Raw genomic sequence first — 17,175 nt, forward strand, 5'->3', positions numbered from 1 at the left:
CATTTTACTATTATGTGTGCTCTTGAGATTACTTCCATCTATTGCATCTTGATGATGGATATGGGCTGTATTGCTGTGCTGCTGTGCATCTCTTCCCAACTCTGTGATCATGACATCATGTTGGTAGCCTGAAATTCACCGTAGTGGGAGTATTTACACCATGAGAATTAGCAGGCACTGCAAATCAATACCCTTTTTTCTTTACAAAGAGCTGGTTGTTACACATTTAGCAGCACACAGCTGGGTCAAAGTCACTCTAATAGGAACAATATGTACATTTTCTGTATTATCTGTAGTGAACTGTGTATTACCAATGGGGGCTTTTTGTTTTATGTGTATTTTAACAAAAAGGGAGAAATGCAAATTAGAGCTCTGTACCTTGAAGTAGAATAAATGGGTGAGAAAGAAAACGTGTTTCACAATCACAGTACATGAGGTTAAAAGGGTTTCTCTGGATCCTGGCTGCCATGGTCTCCAAACCTTCTGTTGGCCCAGGACAGGAACCATTCCTGAAGACAACTCATCAGACATGGAAGGGACTGGACAATGGGTTGGAGAGAGATGCTGACGAAGAGTGAGCTACTTGTATCAGGTGGACACTTGAGACTGTGTTGGCATCTCCTGTCTGGAGGGAGATAGGAGGGTAGAGAGGGTGAGAAACTGGCAAAATTGTCACGAAAGGAGAGACTGGAAGGAGGGAGAGGGCTGACTCATTAGGGGGAGAGTAAGTGGGAGTATGGAATAAGGTGTATATAAACTTATATGTGACAGACTGACGTGATTTGTAAACGTTCACTTAAAGCTCAATAAAAATTATTAAAAAAAAAAAGGGTTTCTCTGGGGCCGAGGGTGGCTGCATATGTTGAAGGACACAGGCTGAGGAATTCGTGGCTTTGACAAGATTGAAAATCATGGCGGCTCCAGAAACTGATGGGCAATTTCAGTTCAGTGGTACAAAAAAGTATTTCAAGTCTTGTACTCTCACCAGTAAAATGAATCGTGTGCTGGTCACGTACTGGGCATTGCTTTGCTTCTCCTATACTTCAACTTAAGGTCTGAAAAAAACTCCAGCTGTGAAAGCAACATATTCTAAACTGTCTGAACCTCAACTAGTATGTTCTCACGCTTGGAGAAGCTCATGTCAACTCATCATGTGGTTCTCAATCTGTACAATAAATGACCAACCTGAGGGAAAAACGAGCTTCCCTGTGGCAATGTACTTAAAAGAGTTACCAGATTTAAGAATGTGTTTTTTCTTTTATAAATAATGTTCCAAACTTGCTGACTTTTTCCATGATGAAAATGATGTCAGTAATGCACCTAAAGGATATTTGAGAAAATAACCACATTTGTCTTTTCAGGGGAAAGGTTATGTTCTAACAAAACAAAAGAGAGAGAGTAACAGCTCTTCAAAATAAACTCACACTGTCCGTAGGTGAGCTGAGAAGGCAGAAAGGGACAGGAGCTGGCTGAATGGGCACTGGAAATCTGGGGTGGAAAAGGGGGAGTGCGCTGTCATTATAGAGAGAACAGCTGGGGTCACATAACAATGTGTTTATAAGTTTTTGTATGAGAAACTAAAGCTGTAAACTTTCACTTAAAACACAATAAAAAAATTAAACTCATACTTTGTAGAGAGTATACTGACAAGGGATAGTGGAAATGTCTATAGTGTTAGGTGATTTTGAGGCAGAATATTGTGTAAGTGGGCCACCTATTAAAATCGTTTCTATGCTTTAAACGCTTGGAAACACGGTATTTGAACCTCATAAAAAGCTAAAATAAGCTAATTTGTTAACAATATGAAAATTATTTTGCAAGAATAACTGATTGACATTAGGAAAAATGGAAATCGTTAGCTGAATTTCAACAAAGAGCTTTGCATGCCTGGTGGAGAAGGCTGAAAAATGAGTATCACAACTTGTTAGGCAAAGTCCATAAAGCGCTTTTTCCATTTGGTGTCTGTGCTTGTTGCTCAAGTTCTTTTTCAAGTACTGGAATAATCTGAATTTAGAACTAAACCAACATTGTCAAAAAATTGAGCATATTTACCTTTTCTAAAACACACACACGCACACACATATATAAAACCAAACCAAACCAAACCCGTCGCCGACAAGTGGATTCCAACTCACAGCAACCTTATAGGACAGAGTAGAAGTGCCCCATAGGATTTTCAAAGAGCGCCTGGTGAATTCGAACTGCTGACCTTTTGGCTAGCAGCCAAACTCTTAACCACTACACCATCAAAGTTTCTATATATATATATATATACATGAACAACAACAAATAAAAACCAAACCTATTGCCATCAAGTTGATTCCAACTCATAACTTCCCTAGAGGACAGAGCAGAACTGCCCCATTTCCCAGAAGAGTCTAGTGGATTCAGACTGATGACCCTGACCTTTGGGTTAGCAGTTGGATTCTTAACCCCTAGGCCACCAGGGTTTTATATATATATATACACATACACACACACATATTTTTTAGTGAGAACAAAAATGTGCTGTGTCCTAATAAGTAAAATAAAAATTTATTTGTTTTTATTGTGCTTTAAATGATGGTTTACAGAGCAAATTAGCTTCTTGTTAAATAATTAATACACATATTATTTTGTGACATTGGTTGCCAGCCCTGTGACATGTCAACACTCTCCCCTTTTTGACCTTGGGCTTCCCATTCCCATGAGTCCAGCTTTTCTGTGCCCTCCTGCCTTCTCCTTCTTGTCTCTGGGTTGGTAGTCCCATTTAGTATTATTGTTCATTTTATGTGCCTATCTAATCTTTGGCTGAAGGGTGAACCTCAGGAATGAATTCAGTACTGAGTTAGAAGAGTTTCTGGGGGCCATACTCTTGTGGTTTCGCCTGTCTCTGTCAGACCAGTAAGTCTGGTGTTTTTTTGTGAGTTAGAATTTTGTTCTCCATTTTTCTCCAGCTCTGTCTGGAAGCCTCTCTTGTGATCCCTGTCAGAGCATTTGGTAATGGTAGCCAGGTACCATTCAGTTCTGCTAGAAAAATAAAAAATATTTTTCAAAGGTAGTTTATTTGATATTTATATTTTCTTTTCAGAATGTGAAAGTGTAGTACTTGGACCAGCAGCATCAGCACTACTTGGAAGCATGTTATAAAAGAAGGTTCGCAAGCCCCACCCAAGGCTCCAATGTCACTGCTAAGAGTTAAATGTGGGAATTACCTGCACTGATGAGTTTGGTATAAGTACAATCAGAAGAGGCCAATCTGCCGCTAGGCGTCAGAATCGACTTGACAGCAAGTTAACATAAAACTTATGGTTTACAGATGAGGAAGGTGAGGTATAGAGAATTTTGTTTGCTCAGGGTCACGCCCCTAAAAAGTAGCATGGCCAGGATTTGGAATATAGTCCATCTGGCTCCAGAGCCCAAGCTCTTAACTATTACACTACACTGCCTAGGTATAAAATGTATAAATGAATAAATATTCATATATTGGAGGTGTATACACAAATATTTTTATTGATAAGGAACATAATCAAAAAAATTTGGGTACTGCTAACCTAGGGGATATAAGCTCAAACTCTAGTGTGACATAAAAAGCCTTTTGTGACCTGGCCCCAACCAATTTCTCTGACCCCACCTGTTGCTCTCCTCCCTTAAAACCTGTGTTCTGACTTCTGTCATACTGAACGAGCATCCTGGCAACTCCCTGAATTCCCAATGACTTCTCTTATCTCCTACTCCTACTTGAATTTAGGAACTCTACCTGCCCTTCTCAATCCCCACCTTCTCCACTTCCCCTCATTTGCCCTAACCCAATGCCAAGGCCAGCCCAAGTATCCTATGTACACTCCCAGCATTCTCTGTATACTTCTCCATGACCCTTGTTTCACTAATTTGTAATTATCTATTCACTTGTTTCTCTATCACCCTTGATTGCAGTGTTCTATCTTGTTAGTTTCTTATGTCTAGCATCTAGTGTAAGGTCTGGCATATAGTAGGTGATGTTCATATGAATGAATGAAGTACTGTTGAAAGAGAAAGCAGCCCTTGCCCTAAGAGTTACTCTTCGACCTGTTATTTGTATAATGGCCACCGGGGGGGGGGGGGCAGATGAACAGGGTCAAGTGAACACCACACATTTAGAAGAATTAGGGGCCAAAAACTTTAAAGAATTATTCTAGATCTGGAAGGGAAGTTGTGCAGTCATGTAGGCCATTGCCGTGTTTTATACAAAACTTTTCGAATAATCACAGTGATATTTAAATTTTTTTTTTGTTTTGCTTTTGCTTTTATCTAGGTAGTCTTCCCACCACTTGTTTGCCAGCTTGTTCTACTGTGGTGGCTGTCATGTTGCTGTGATGCTGGAAGCTATACTACCACCAATATTTCAAATACCAGCAGGGTCACCCATGGTGGACAGGTTTCAATGGAGCTTCCAGACTAAGACAGACTGTTAAGAAGGACATGGTGACTTCTAAAAAAAACTGGCCAATGAAAACCTTCTGAATAGCAGCGAAACATTGTCTGATATAGTGCTAGAAGATGAGCTCCTCATTTTGGAAGGCACTCAAAAGACGACTGGGGCAGAGCTACCTCCTTAATGCAGAGTAGACCTTAATGACTAGGATGGAGTCAAGCTTTCAGGATCTTCGTACGCTGATGTGGCAAGACTCAAAATGAGAAGAAACAGCTGCAAACATCCATTAATAATTGGAATGTGGAATGTGCGTAGTATAAATCTAGGAAAACTGGAAGTCTTCAACAATGAAATAGAACACGTAAAGACTGATATTCTAGGTATTAGTGAGCATGAAATGGACTTGTATTGGTCATTTTGAATCAGATAAGCTTATGGTCTACTCTGCTGGAAATGACAAACTGAAGAGGAGTGGTGTCACATTCATTGTCAAAAAGAACATTTCAAGGTCAATCCTGAAGTACAGTGCTGTCAGTGATAGGATAATATCCATACTCTTACAAGGAAGACCAGTTAATATGACTATAATGCCAATTTATACACCAACCACTAATGTCCTTTAGGGTCGCTATGAGTCAGAATTAACTCAATGGCAGCAGGTTTGGTTTTTTTTTTTTTCTTTTTAATCATTAATATCACATGCAAATAAAATTTTGCTGGAGAAAATTCAAAAATGTCTGCCGCAGTATATGCAATACCGACCTATCTATTTATATATCAATTCCAAACTCAAGGGGACAGAACAATGGCAAGTCAGATTATCAAGAGCAGGGAGGCCAAGGGATGGGACACGTCTCTCAGGAATGGGGTCCTAGGAGCCATTAAAAACAGTCAGCATCACAACCCAGCTAGACACTGATTGCTGGAGAGCAGAAGTCCCTTTCCTACGAAAGACCTCGGGTTGCACCATTGACATCATATGGACACTGCTATGTCGAATCCAGGGACGGAATTAAAAACAAAAAAAGACAAACCCATTGCCAATGAGTTGATTCTGACTCATAGCAACCATTTAGGACAGAGCTGAACTATCCCATATGGTTTCCAAGGAGCGCCTGGTGGATTTGAACCACCAACCTTCTGGTTAAAAGCTATAGCTCTTAACCACTGAGACACCATGGCTCAAGGCATGGGATTAGTACGTGCATAAACCAGTTACTACCAATTTGATTTAGACTCATGGTGACCCTATATGTGTCAGGGTAGAATTATGCTCCATGGATTCTTCAAAGGCTGACTTTTTAGAACTAGATCGCCTGGCCTTTTTCTGAGGTGCCTCAGGGTAGACTCCAACCTTCAACCTTTTGGGTGGTAGCCCAACACATTAACCATTTGCCCCACCAGGGACTCTAGATGTGCATAAAAACTGAACTGGTTGCCCTTGAGTCGATTTCAACTCATACCGACCCTATAGGACAGAGTAGATCTGCCCCACAGAGTTTCCAAGGAGCACCTGGTGGATTCGAACTGCCAGCCTTCTGGTTAGCAGCATGAAGCTCTTAGCCACTGTGCCACCAGGGTTTCCAGTATGTGCATAGGGAAGGAAAAACAAGGTTAGCTTCTTGTCCCTTCTTAGTACCATCCCATCCAGAGAGCTCTTAGCAGCAGCAGCAGCAGCAGCAGCAGGTCTTCAGCCACACAAGAAAATTGTTTTCTTGAAATATTTTCCTGGAGGGGGGAAAATCCCTTCTGCAGGGAAGAAGTAGAAAGGTCTTGGGTATTAAAGCATCCATTTCCAGACAATATCCTGGGGGCTGCTGGGACCAACGAAGAGGCCATGAATATGAGACCAAGAGAGGCTCGCCTGTTTGAGCAGCTACAGAGAGGACTGCACTCATATCACTAATGGAAAATGAGAGGAAGGAGGAAGGAGATGCCCAGTGATGCCCTGGATGAAAGCCTTATTGACTAAGGTTGACAGGATGGCTTGGTGCCCTGGTAGGATCACAGGGAGTTTAGAGACGCACAGCCTGGTTTTCCTGGGGTCTGGACACAGAATTTTTTTTTATATATATATAATTTTTGTTTTGCTTTAAGTGAAAGTTTGCAAATCCAGTCAGTCTCTCACACATAAACTTATATACAGCTTACTACACACTCTCACTTACTCTGCCCCCAGTGAGTTAGCCCGCTCCCTCCTTCCAGTCTCTCCTTTTGTGATCATTTTGCCAGTTTCTAACCCCCTCTACCCTCCCATCTCCCCTTCAGACAGGAGATGCCAACATAGCCTCAAGTGTCCACCTGATGCAAGTAGCACACTTCTCATCAGCATCTCTCTCCAACCCATTGTCCAGTCCAATCCATGTCTGCTGAGATGGATTCAGAAATTGTTCCTGTCCTGGGCCAACAGAAGGTTTGGGGACCATGACAGCCAGGATTCTTCTAGTCTTAGACCATTAAGTCTGGTCTTTTTTTGAGAATTTGGGGTCTGCATCCCACTGTTCTCCTGCTCCCTCAGGGGTTCATAGTTGTGCTCCCTGTCAGGGCAGTCATCGGTTGTGGCCGGGCACCATCTAGTTCTTCTGGTGTCAGGATGATGTAGTCTCCAGTTCATGTGGCCCTTTCTGTCTCTTGGGCTCATAATTACCTTGTGACCTTCGTGTTCTTCATTCTCCTTTGGTCCAGGTGTGTTGAGACCAATTGATGCATCTTAGATGGCTGCTTGCTAGCATTTAAGACCCCAGACGCCACCCTTCAAAGTGGAAGGCAGAATATTTTCTTAATAGAATTTATTTTGCCAATTGACTTAGATGTCCCCCGAAGCCATAGTCCCCAAACCCCTGGCCCTGCTCTGTTGACCTTCAAAGCATTCAGTTTATTCAGGAAACTTCTTTGCTTTTGGTCCAGTCCAGTTGTGCTGACCTCCCCTGTATTGAGTATTGTCCTTCCCTTCACCTAAAGTAGTTCTTATCTACTATCTAATCAATAAAATAACCCTCTCTCAGTCCCCAAACCCCTGGCCCTGCTCTGCTGACCTTCAAAGCATTCAGTTTATTCAGGAAACTTCTTTGCTTTTGGTCCAGTCCAGTTGTGCTGACCTCCCCTGTACTGAGTATTTTCCTTCCCTTCACCTAAAGCAGTTCTTATCTACTATCTAATCAGTAAATAACCCTCTCTCACCCTTCCTCCCTCCCCCCTCTCGTAACCACAGAAGAATGTCTTCTTCTCAGTTTAAACTATTTCTCAAGATCTTATAATAGTGGTCTTATACAATATTTGTCCTTTTGCAACTGACCAATTTCACTCAGCATAATGCCTTCTAGGTTCTTCCATGTTATGAAATGTTTCACAGATTCCTCACTGTTCTTTATCGATGCATAGTATTCCATTGTGTGAATATACCACAATTTATTTACCCATTCATCTGTTGATGGGCACCTTGGTTGCTTCCAGCTTTTTGCTATTGTAAAAGTGCTGCAATAAACATGGGTGTGCATATATCTGTTCGTGTAAAGGCTCTTATTTCTCTAGGATATATTCCGAGGAGTGGGATTTCTGGGTCTTATGGTAGTTGTATTTCTAGCTTTTAAAGGAAATGCCAGATCGATTTCCAAAGTGGTTGTACCGTATTATATTCCCACCAGCAGTGTATAAGTGTTTCAGTCTGTCCACAGCCTCTCCAACATTTACTATTTTGTGTTTTTTGGATTAATGCCAGCCTTGGAGTGAGATGGAATCTCATCGTAGTTTTAATTTGCATTTCTCTAATGGCTAATGATCGAGAGCATTTTCTCATGTATCTGTTGGCTGCCTGAATATCTTCTTTAGTGAAATGTGTGTTCATATCCTTTGCCCACTTCTTGATTGGGTTGTTTGTCTTTTTGTGGTTGAGTTTTAACAGAATCATGTAGAGTTTAGAGATCAGGCGCTGGTCGGAGATGTCATAGGTGAAAATTTTTTCCCAGTCTGTAGGTGGTCTCTTTAGTCTTTTGGTAAAGTCTTTAGATGAGCATAGGTGTTTGATTTTTAGGAGCTCCCAGTTATCTGGTTTCTCTTTGTCATTTTTAGTAATGTTTTGTATTCTGTTTATGCCTTGTATTAGGGCTCCTAATGTTGGCGAACTTACTTTTTATGGTTCATTCTCCTCCTGAGATATTTGCCTTTTTTTGAGCAGACATATTCCTTTCCAGAGCCCTCAAATACTGGGGCAGAGGACACAAACGTTCACTAAATAAAAGGCGTCTTTAGTCTCTGCACATCTTTACTGTCTGTTATTATAAGGAATCGGTATTTAAATTTCACTTCTCTCCCCTCTACTCCCACCTAAAGGAGAGGCATATCCCTGGGAATTCAAATCCTGCTTTGCACTAGCTGTTCTGCCATAATTATTAACAGCACCCCCTCCCCCTTCCACTCTCACAAGTGTCCTAGTTTGAACCATAAATTACATGATCATCTGTCTTAGTTTGGGTTCCCTGGGAACAGGAGTCTGATACAAGGATTCAAGTATAAGCAATTTATTTTAGAAGCATAGGAAACAAGCTGGTAGGAGAGTGGGGAAATGAGACAAGAAAGGAAAGGCAGCTAATAAAGATTGTGCTATCAAGCCAGTCCTAGAATACTCACAAGGAGCCCTGGTGGCACAACAGTCAAGCAATTGGCTGCTAACTGAAAGGTAGGCAGTTCAAACCCACCCAGTGGCTCCACAGAAGAGAAGACCTGGAGATCTCCTTTCATAATGATTACAACCTAGAAAATTCTGTCGGGGCAGTTTTACTCTGTCACATGGTATCGCTGAGTGGAAATTGACTCGATGGCACTCAACAACAAGAGCATTAAGCCAGCTACCACAGTGGGCTCCTGGAGCTTAATGCTGCAGGAAAACTCTGGGAAAAGGTACAAAGTGCATGCCTGAGGATTGTGCCACCCCAAAGCAAGGGCAAGGCAAGGGAGCTTGGGTATTTACACACCAATTCCTGAGAGTCACAAGGCTACTCCTGGGGCTCCTCATTCCCCAGCACTTCTGACTTGCCTCATGGCAGAGAGGCCAGAGTTTTGGGGCAATAAATAAATAAAATCTCTTAAGCAAAGAGGTGCAGATTCCCAGTTGAAAGTCAGCCAGAACCCACAGGAAGTCCAGGGGATGTGGGTGAGCATTGACAGCATCTGCTGCAGCCCTGTACCTATAACTTATCCTTCTCTCCATCATCCAGTTAGTCTCCCATCTCCAAGCTCACCAATAGCTTCCTGTTCCCCAATCTCAATAGACTTTGCCTTCAAACTTCTCACTGGCTTCCCTGCCTCCTTTCACCACTGCTTAACCTCTCCCTATTCAATTGCTTTGCTTCCCTGGCTGTGGTGACCCTGCTTTCTCTTACTTCCTCGATCCTGCTATTGTCTTTTACAATTGTGTGCACTTATCAAAGCCTCTCTTCTCTTCTGAATGGCTCCTCTGAACGGCTATCATACTTCTTGGATATGTGCTACTTATTTGTCATTTAACCTCACATATCCTATGTTCTGGAAACGCTAGTGGCATAGTGGTTAAGTGCTACGGCTGCTAACCAAAAGATCGGCAGTTCGGATCCACCAGGTGCTCCTTGGAAACTCTGTGGGGCAGTTCTACTCTGTCCTACGGGGTCACTATGAGTCGGAATCTGCTTGACGGCAATGGGTTTTTTTTTTTTTTTTTTCTTTGTCCTATGCTCTATCTTCTGCTACTGAAAGGGGAGAACATTTTATTTAGTTTTTTAACTGGTCACATATTTAGATTATTTCTCTCTAGCTGGGCCATTGTTTGGAAACCCTGGTGGTGTAGTGGTTAAGTGCTACAGCTTCTAACCAAAAGGTCTGCAGTTCAAATCCACCAGGCACTCCATGGAAACTATGGAGCAGTTCTACTCTGACCTATAGGGTCGCTGTGAGTTGGAATTGACTCGACGGCAACGGATTTGGTTTTGGTTTTTGGGCTGTTGTTGGACTATAGGCCCATGTCCTAGTTTACTTTTTCATCCCGTGAGAGACCCAAACATGAGACCTTGTCCAGACTGGACTCAAACATTGTCTGATTTGGTTCCTACTGGGCTATCATCCATGATGAACACGTATCGACCTGGGACGTCTGGTGGGGAAAAAGGCCTATGTTGAGAGTCAGGAGATCTGGCTTCTGATTCTCACATGAGCCAGGAGATGTGGCCAAATCACAACTCTCTTTATTTCATGGATTTTCCATCTTGAAATAATGACAATAAAACGTGTCCTAACTCAGAATTGTTGTGAAAACACCCGGGAATGATAAAAAGAAAGTGCTATATGAATGCAAGTTATGTTTATTCACGTTGATAATTGAAAGAGAAAACCCAGATGGTGCCAATAAGGTATCATTTTCAGATACAATTCTTGCTACCAATTTTGCATTTACACAATCATTTCCTTCTCTAAATGACTCCATTTCATCTGCTGAAAGCATGAACCAGTGGTTAAGCCAACCATTTAATCAACCTTGAAAAGCATTGTGGAACTTTAAAGAAAATCTAATAGGAAACCTTGGTTTCCAAAAGTTTCTATTGGGAAAACTCATTTCTCCAGTCCCACTTGGCATCAAAGTGCTGATTGGAAAATCATAACTTTACTGCTAAGTGGATTTGTTTTTCTTCCAGTGCTTCTGGCAAGTGTTTAAATAACTACTTTCAGTAATGAAGCTTTTTTTTTTTTAAAAAAAAAAACATCAACCTTTCCTTTCTCCTTTTGTTGAAGAGCCCAGAGTCTAATTCTCTTCTCTTAATCAAGCTGCAAATTCCATTTTACTCACTGCCTTGTATGTTGTCTTAGTTATCTAGCACTGCTATACCAGAAATACAACGAGTGGGTGGCTTTAACAAAGAGAAATTTATTCACTCACAGTCTAGGAGGCTAGAAGCCCAAACTCAGGGTGTCAGCTCCAGGGGAAGGCTTCCTCTCTTGGTCAGCTTTGGAGGAAGGGCCTTATCATCAATCTTCCCCGGCTGAGGAGCTTCTCAGTGCAGGGACTCTGGTCCAAAGGACACAGTATTCTCCTGGCTCTGGTTTCTTGGTGGTATGAGGTCCCCATGTCTCCCTGCTGAATTCTCATTTTTACATCTCAAAAGTGATTGACTTAAGACACAGCCTAATCTTTCAGATTGAGTCCTGCCTCATTAACATAATAACTTCCGCTAATCCCACTTCGTTAACATCATAGAGTTAGGATTTACAACATACAGGAAAATCACATCAAATGACAAAAGGGTGGACAATCACACCATACTGGGAAGCATGGCCTAGCCAAGTTGACACACATTTTTTGGAGGGACACAATTCAATCCATAACATGTGCACCAGACACAGTGTAAGACACTGGGTCAATAGGGTCCAGTCCTTGCTTTCAAGGAACATCCAGTCAAGTGGGAAAGACAAATGATAAAAAATCGTTTATAATTACCTACAATTATGCAGTTAACGATTATCTAACAGTGTATGAGCTGGGTAAGCTAGCAGCTGTAACAAACAACCGCCAATTTTCAGTCTGTTAACATAGTAACTCACACAAGGTGCAGTGTGCCTGTTCTAGGTTGAGTGATTCTCTTCGAAGTGGTGATGCAGGGATCCAGGCTCACTCTACCTTGTGATGTCACTGTCTTTAACTCTTGACCTCCAGGTTCACCAGGAAAGGGGAAGTTAGTGTGGGCAATGTGCACTGGGCACTTAGCCACCTCAGCATAGAAGTGATAGAAGTGACCTCTGCTTGTATTTCATTAACCAGGTCTAGTTAGTCACACAGAGCAATTTAGATGCTGGGCAGCTGCTTCTAGCCCCAACTACACTATATAGGAGGAATGCATATCTTTGGAAGACAACTGGTAACCTCTGCCAGAGGCAGGTACTATTTTACAGATGACAAAATTGAGGAACTCACCCAAAGTCACACAGCCAGTATGTGGAGAAATCAGATGTGAACCCAGCTTAGTTTGATCCAAAGCTCATGCTCTAGCCACTCTATTATGCACTCTACTGTGACCACTGCTCTAGACCATAGTGTGGTTCTCATGAGCATGATCTGCCTGTGGATCCCATTCTCTCTGGTTTGGACCCGTCTGCAAAACTGGTGTTGCTGCTGCCTTAGCTTTCTGGCCTAATTTTCCTTGGCTGTGACCTGAGGTCTTGCTAACCAAACCAACCCACTGCGACTGAGTCAATTTTGACTCATGGCAACTCTATAGGATGGAATAGAAGTCTCCCACAGGGTTTCCAAGGCTGTAAATCTTTACAGAAGTAGACTGCCACATCTTTCTCCCATGGAGTGGCTGATGGGTTCAAACCACCCACATTTTGGTTAGCAGCCGATTGCTTTAACCACGGACCTGCCAGGGCTCCTGAAGGTCTTGTTAATTTACTGTAATTCTCTCCTTCCTCAAATGAATTCATAGTACTAGAGGAAGTTTCCATCTTTGTGGCATGGAAAACAAAGGAACAGGATTCAGTTTTCCACAGCTGCTGTCTGGATGGGATAGCAGCAATTTGGATATACAACTTCACACATCGTTGGTTATACAGTGGTTACATTATTTTATAGTTCCACCTCCCAAAGGCTAGTAAATGGGCAGTGTTAAATAATACCCAGGGCTGTAGGAGCTTGGATATAGAAGACCACATTGGGTTTGAGTACAGAGCCAATTAATTTTGTGAAAAGAAACCTCCATACTGGGTTACAAACATAAGCAAGAGTACAAATATGTAAAATAGGCTTTTAACCTTTGATTTTGGAATGAATGAAAGCAAACAGCCTGATGCAGATGTACGAGAGAAATGTCAACCCCATCTGAAACACCTTGATTACACTGAATTCTAATTACTACCCCCGTTAAAAAATTACCTCAAAAATTCATAGCTAATACAACCATTTATTATGCTCATGGATCCTGTGGGTCAGGAATTTGAGCAGCACACAGCAGGGATGTCTTGTATGTGAGAGCTGAGATCATCTGAAGCCTTGTTCATTCATAAGTCTGATGGTTGATAATGGCTATTGGCTGGGGGCCTCAATTCCTTTTCATGTGGGCCTATCTATGTCATATTTCTATGTAGGCTAGTATGGGATTCCTCATAGCATGGTGGCTGAGTTCCAAGGGTAAGCATCTTGCTAGAGAGAGAGGACTAGGCAAAAGCTGTATTGTCCTTTTTGATCTAGCCTCTGAAGTCATGTAACATTGCTTCTGCCACATTGTTTATTTATTGAAGCAGTCAGAAAGTTTTGTCCAGGTTCACAGGGAGGAGAAATAGACCCTGCCTCTTGACAGGGAGCAGCAAAATTCTGGAAGAATGAGTGAGACTGGAAATAGTGCTGCAGCCAATTTTGGAAAATATAATCTGCCACACTTTGCTTTTATTCTGATCCTTAAATCTGACTTAAATATTAGCTATCATCTACTTGGTGCCCATGCGCCAGGCCCCATATATTCATTAAATATCATCCTGACCCCAGCTCTGCAAAGTAAATCGTGTTGCCCCTTTTATATTTAGGAAACTGAGGCCCAGAGGAGTTAAAGCAACTTACCCAAGGGCACAGAGCTAGCAAATGGTAGAGCCAAGTTGCAAAGCTAAGCCTGGCCAACTCCAAATCCCATACTCTTTCCCACAGTTCCTATATGATTCCCAGTGGGATGACTCATTCCTTTAACCAAAGTCAAGTTTATCAGAGGAAGGCTGGACTGGTGGTGACGGGGTAAAGGGAAGTTTAGATGCTTTGAATTATGGTAACTTCTATGAAGATTTATAATAATTTCCACCTTCTGGAATCGACATATCCTTAAAGCCCATCAAGTCAAGGCAATGTAATTTAAATCCTCCCTGGTTTCCAGACAGCTGCAATACATTTCCTTTGATTCTCCAGCATGTATAAAGTATCCCTCAAAGACCACAGGGGAAGTAAAATGCTAGCGGACAATGAAATCTACCCTCTTTCAGGTAGGCTGATGAGAAACCCTGGGAAACTTCCCTGGAGTGATCATCAGGCTGTATCCTTAAGAGTTGTGTCCTTTACTGATGTGAGTTATACCTCAACCAAAAATCAATACGGCTGCAAAGAAATGAAAGTTATGCCAGGACAACAGGCATAAATGAGTTCTGTCCTGGGCAAATAGGGCTGGATGGACGTTATAACCTGTTGCTGTTGAGTCGATTCTGATTCACAGTGACCCTGTAGGACAGAGTGGAACTGCCCCATAGGGTTTCCAAGACTGCAATCTTTACAGAAGCAGACTGTCACATCTTTCTCCTGTGGAATGGCTGGTGGGTTCAAACCACCAACTTTTCAGTTAGCAGCTGAGCACTTAACCACCGCACAACCAGGGCTCCTTGTAGCCATTACCAACTCCCAAGCTAACCTCGCTGGGGACAAGGGGCTGTTAGTGCTCAGAAATAATAGAGTTTTCAAAGTTGAGATTCCTAAATCTTACATCTTCGGATGCATAGTAAATGCACACACTCACATAACTTACACTCATACACACATTCACACTCACACCCACTTACACACAGACTTGTACACTCACATTCACACCAGACAACTTCTACTCATACATAGCTACTCTCACACTTACATGACTCACACACACACATATTCACGTACTTACATTCACATATTCACAAACTTATACATGCAGGTTCACTCTCACACAGCTTACACTCACCTTCAGATATACACATTACACTCTTATATTCATAGTCACACACACATTCACATTTACAATCATGTTTACAAACACAACTTACACTGGCACACTCACATTTACATTCTCTTTCTCTTTCTTAAATCCCTGGTGATGCAGTGGTTAAGAGCTCAGATGCTAACCAAAAAGTTGGCGGTTCAAATCCACCAGCCACTCCTTGGAAACCCTATGGGGCAGTTCTACTCTGTCTTGTAGGGTCGCTATGAATCAGAATCGACTCAAGGGCAACAGGTTTTTGGTCTCTCTTTCTAACCCACCCACACATATACTTTATCTCAGTCCTTTGAGAAGGACTCAGCTGGAACCAGAATGGGACAATTAGAACTTTTTCCACCTTAATTTTACCACACGGGCTAACTAACTGCTAAGGGGTCTTGTCATTGCTGCATTATTTCTTCTGTCCTTATTTGTGTTTTTCCTTCAAAGAATCTCAAGTTTTTTGTCCCATAATAATAATTTCCATGTTAGTGCATATAAAATTTACATAAACACAACAGTGCTTCTTGCTAAACTTGAGAACATTAAAAAAAAAAAAAATACTGCCCTCAGTCCCGATGTTCAAAATTTGATTCCCTTGCTATGTGTATACCTTATAAGTTTTAGACAGCGCCTCTTTTGATATTAGCGACTGAAGTATTTTAAAAACTAAAAACTCCTCAAGCTTCAGCTAACAGACCCAGGCAGCTGGGGGCCTTAGGGACACAAGTCTGTCTGGGGCCCTTTGTGTCAGTAATTTGTGCTCATGGTGGCAGTTTCTCTGGCTCTACCTTGGTTCCAGGCTGAATTACTGGGTCAAAGCTGAGCTGGGCAGTGTGTGGGCTGGAGAACTGCCTGGGCAGCCTGCATAGAAGTGTGCACAAAATAGTTAAAAAACAAAACATGAAAATAAAAACCTCAGACAGCTCAGATAGCTGTAGCTGGTGGGGGGTGGGGGGGAATAGTTCCCAGTGCAACATCCAATTCCCCCCAGAGCTGATGATGACTCAGGGGAGGCCTTTGTAGGCTGTTTACTTCTCTTGCCACCCAATTAACAGCACAGGCTTTAAAACCTCCTCATACTCGGGCGACACAGATCAGAGGGTGCGCAGACCAGAGCGAGGCAGAACGCTGAGCAGAGCAGGCAATACAAGGCCATTCCCAGTGAACATGTCAGCAGCAGTATTTCACAGCCAACTTGGAAAAGGAGGCATGATTCCCTTAACGTCCCAATAGCAAAAGGTAAAGTTAAAGCTATACGAAAACCCCAACAGAACCTGTTGCTGTTGAATCAATTCCTACTCATGGTGACCCCAATTGTTACAGAGTAGAATCAAGCTCCATAGGGTTTACTTGGCTGTAATCTTAATGGCAGAAGATTGCCAGGCCTTTCTTCTGTGGCACTGCTGGGTGTTTTCGAATCCCCAACCTTTTGGTTCATAGTCCAATGCAAACTGTTTGCGCCACTGCGGTGTGATGGATGACTTTCGTGTGGCCTTTCTAGCCATGGTCTTGCAACTCCCACGCAAGTGATTGGGCAGGACTATGCAGATATGGTAATTGCGGCCACCAAAAGGATTGATCAGGTTTGCCATCCTGCTAGGCTTGAAGGAGGTAGGAAGGAGAAGATCCCTCCACCACCATGGAAGAATAGCCAGGAGCAGAGAGCATGTCCTTTGGACCTGGGATCCCTATGCTGAGAAGCTCCTGGAACCAGGAGACAGAGAGAGAGAGAACTGTAACACTAAAGGCAGTGAGAAGTGGCAGCAGAGACCTGGCAGCAGGGAGACTGCACATTGGGCTTTCCAGCTCACGGACAGAGAGTGCCTTTGGGCAGAGGCCTAGGGTCAGGGAGAACTGGGCCTGCGAGCATGGCTGGGAAGAGACTGGCCTATGGAAGAACTGTGTCCTTGAGTGTTCCTGGAGCTGAACTGTAACCTGTTAGTTCTCTAATAAACCCCATAATAAAAAGTATGGGCTGTGAGTTCTGTGTGACCACTGCAATGAATTATCGAACCCAGCAGAGAAGTAGAGAGTGCTGTGTGAGGGACGGTTGGTGTC

The 17,175-nt window shown here is 42.6% G+C and overlaps 1 pseudogene; it reads left to right on the forward strand.

The window, feature by feature from the left end:
• The first annotated feature begins 377 nt into the window (after positions 1-377).
• LOC111748942 (ATP synthase membrane subunit K, mitochondrial-like) lies at positions 378-16,647 on the forward strand (annotated as a pseudogene).
• Positions 16,648-17,175: the final 528 nt, after the last annotated feature.

Source organism: Loxodonta africana, chromosome 22, assembly GCF_030014295.1.
Source record: "Loxodonta africana isolate mLoxAfr1 chromosome 22, mLoxAfr1.hap2, whole genome shotgun sequence".
Classification (NCBI taxonomy): domain Eukaryota; kingdom Metazoa; phylum Chordata; class Mammalia; order Proboscidea; family Elephantidae; genus Loxodonta; species Loxodonta africana.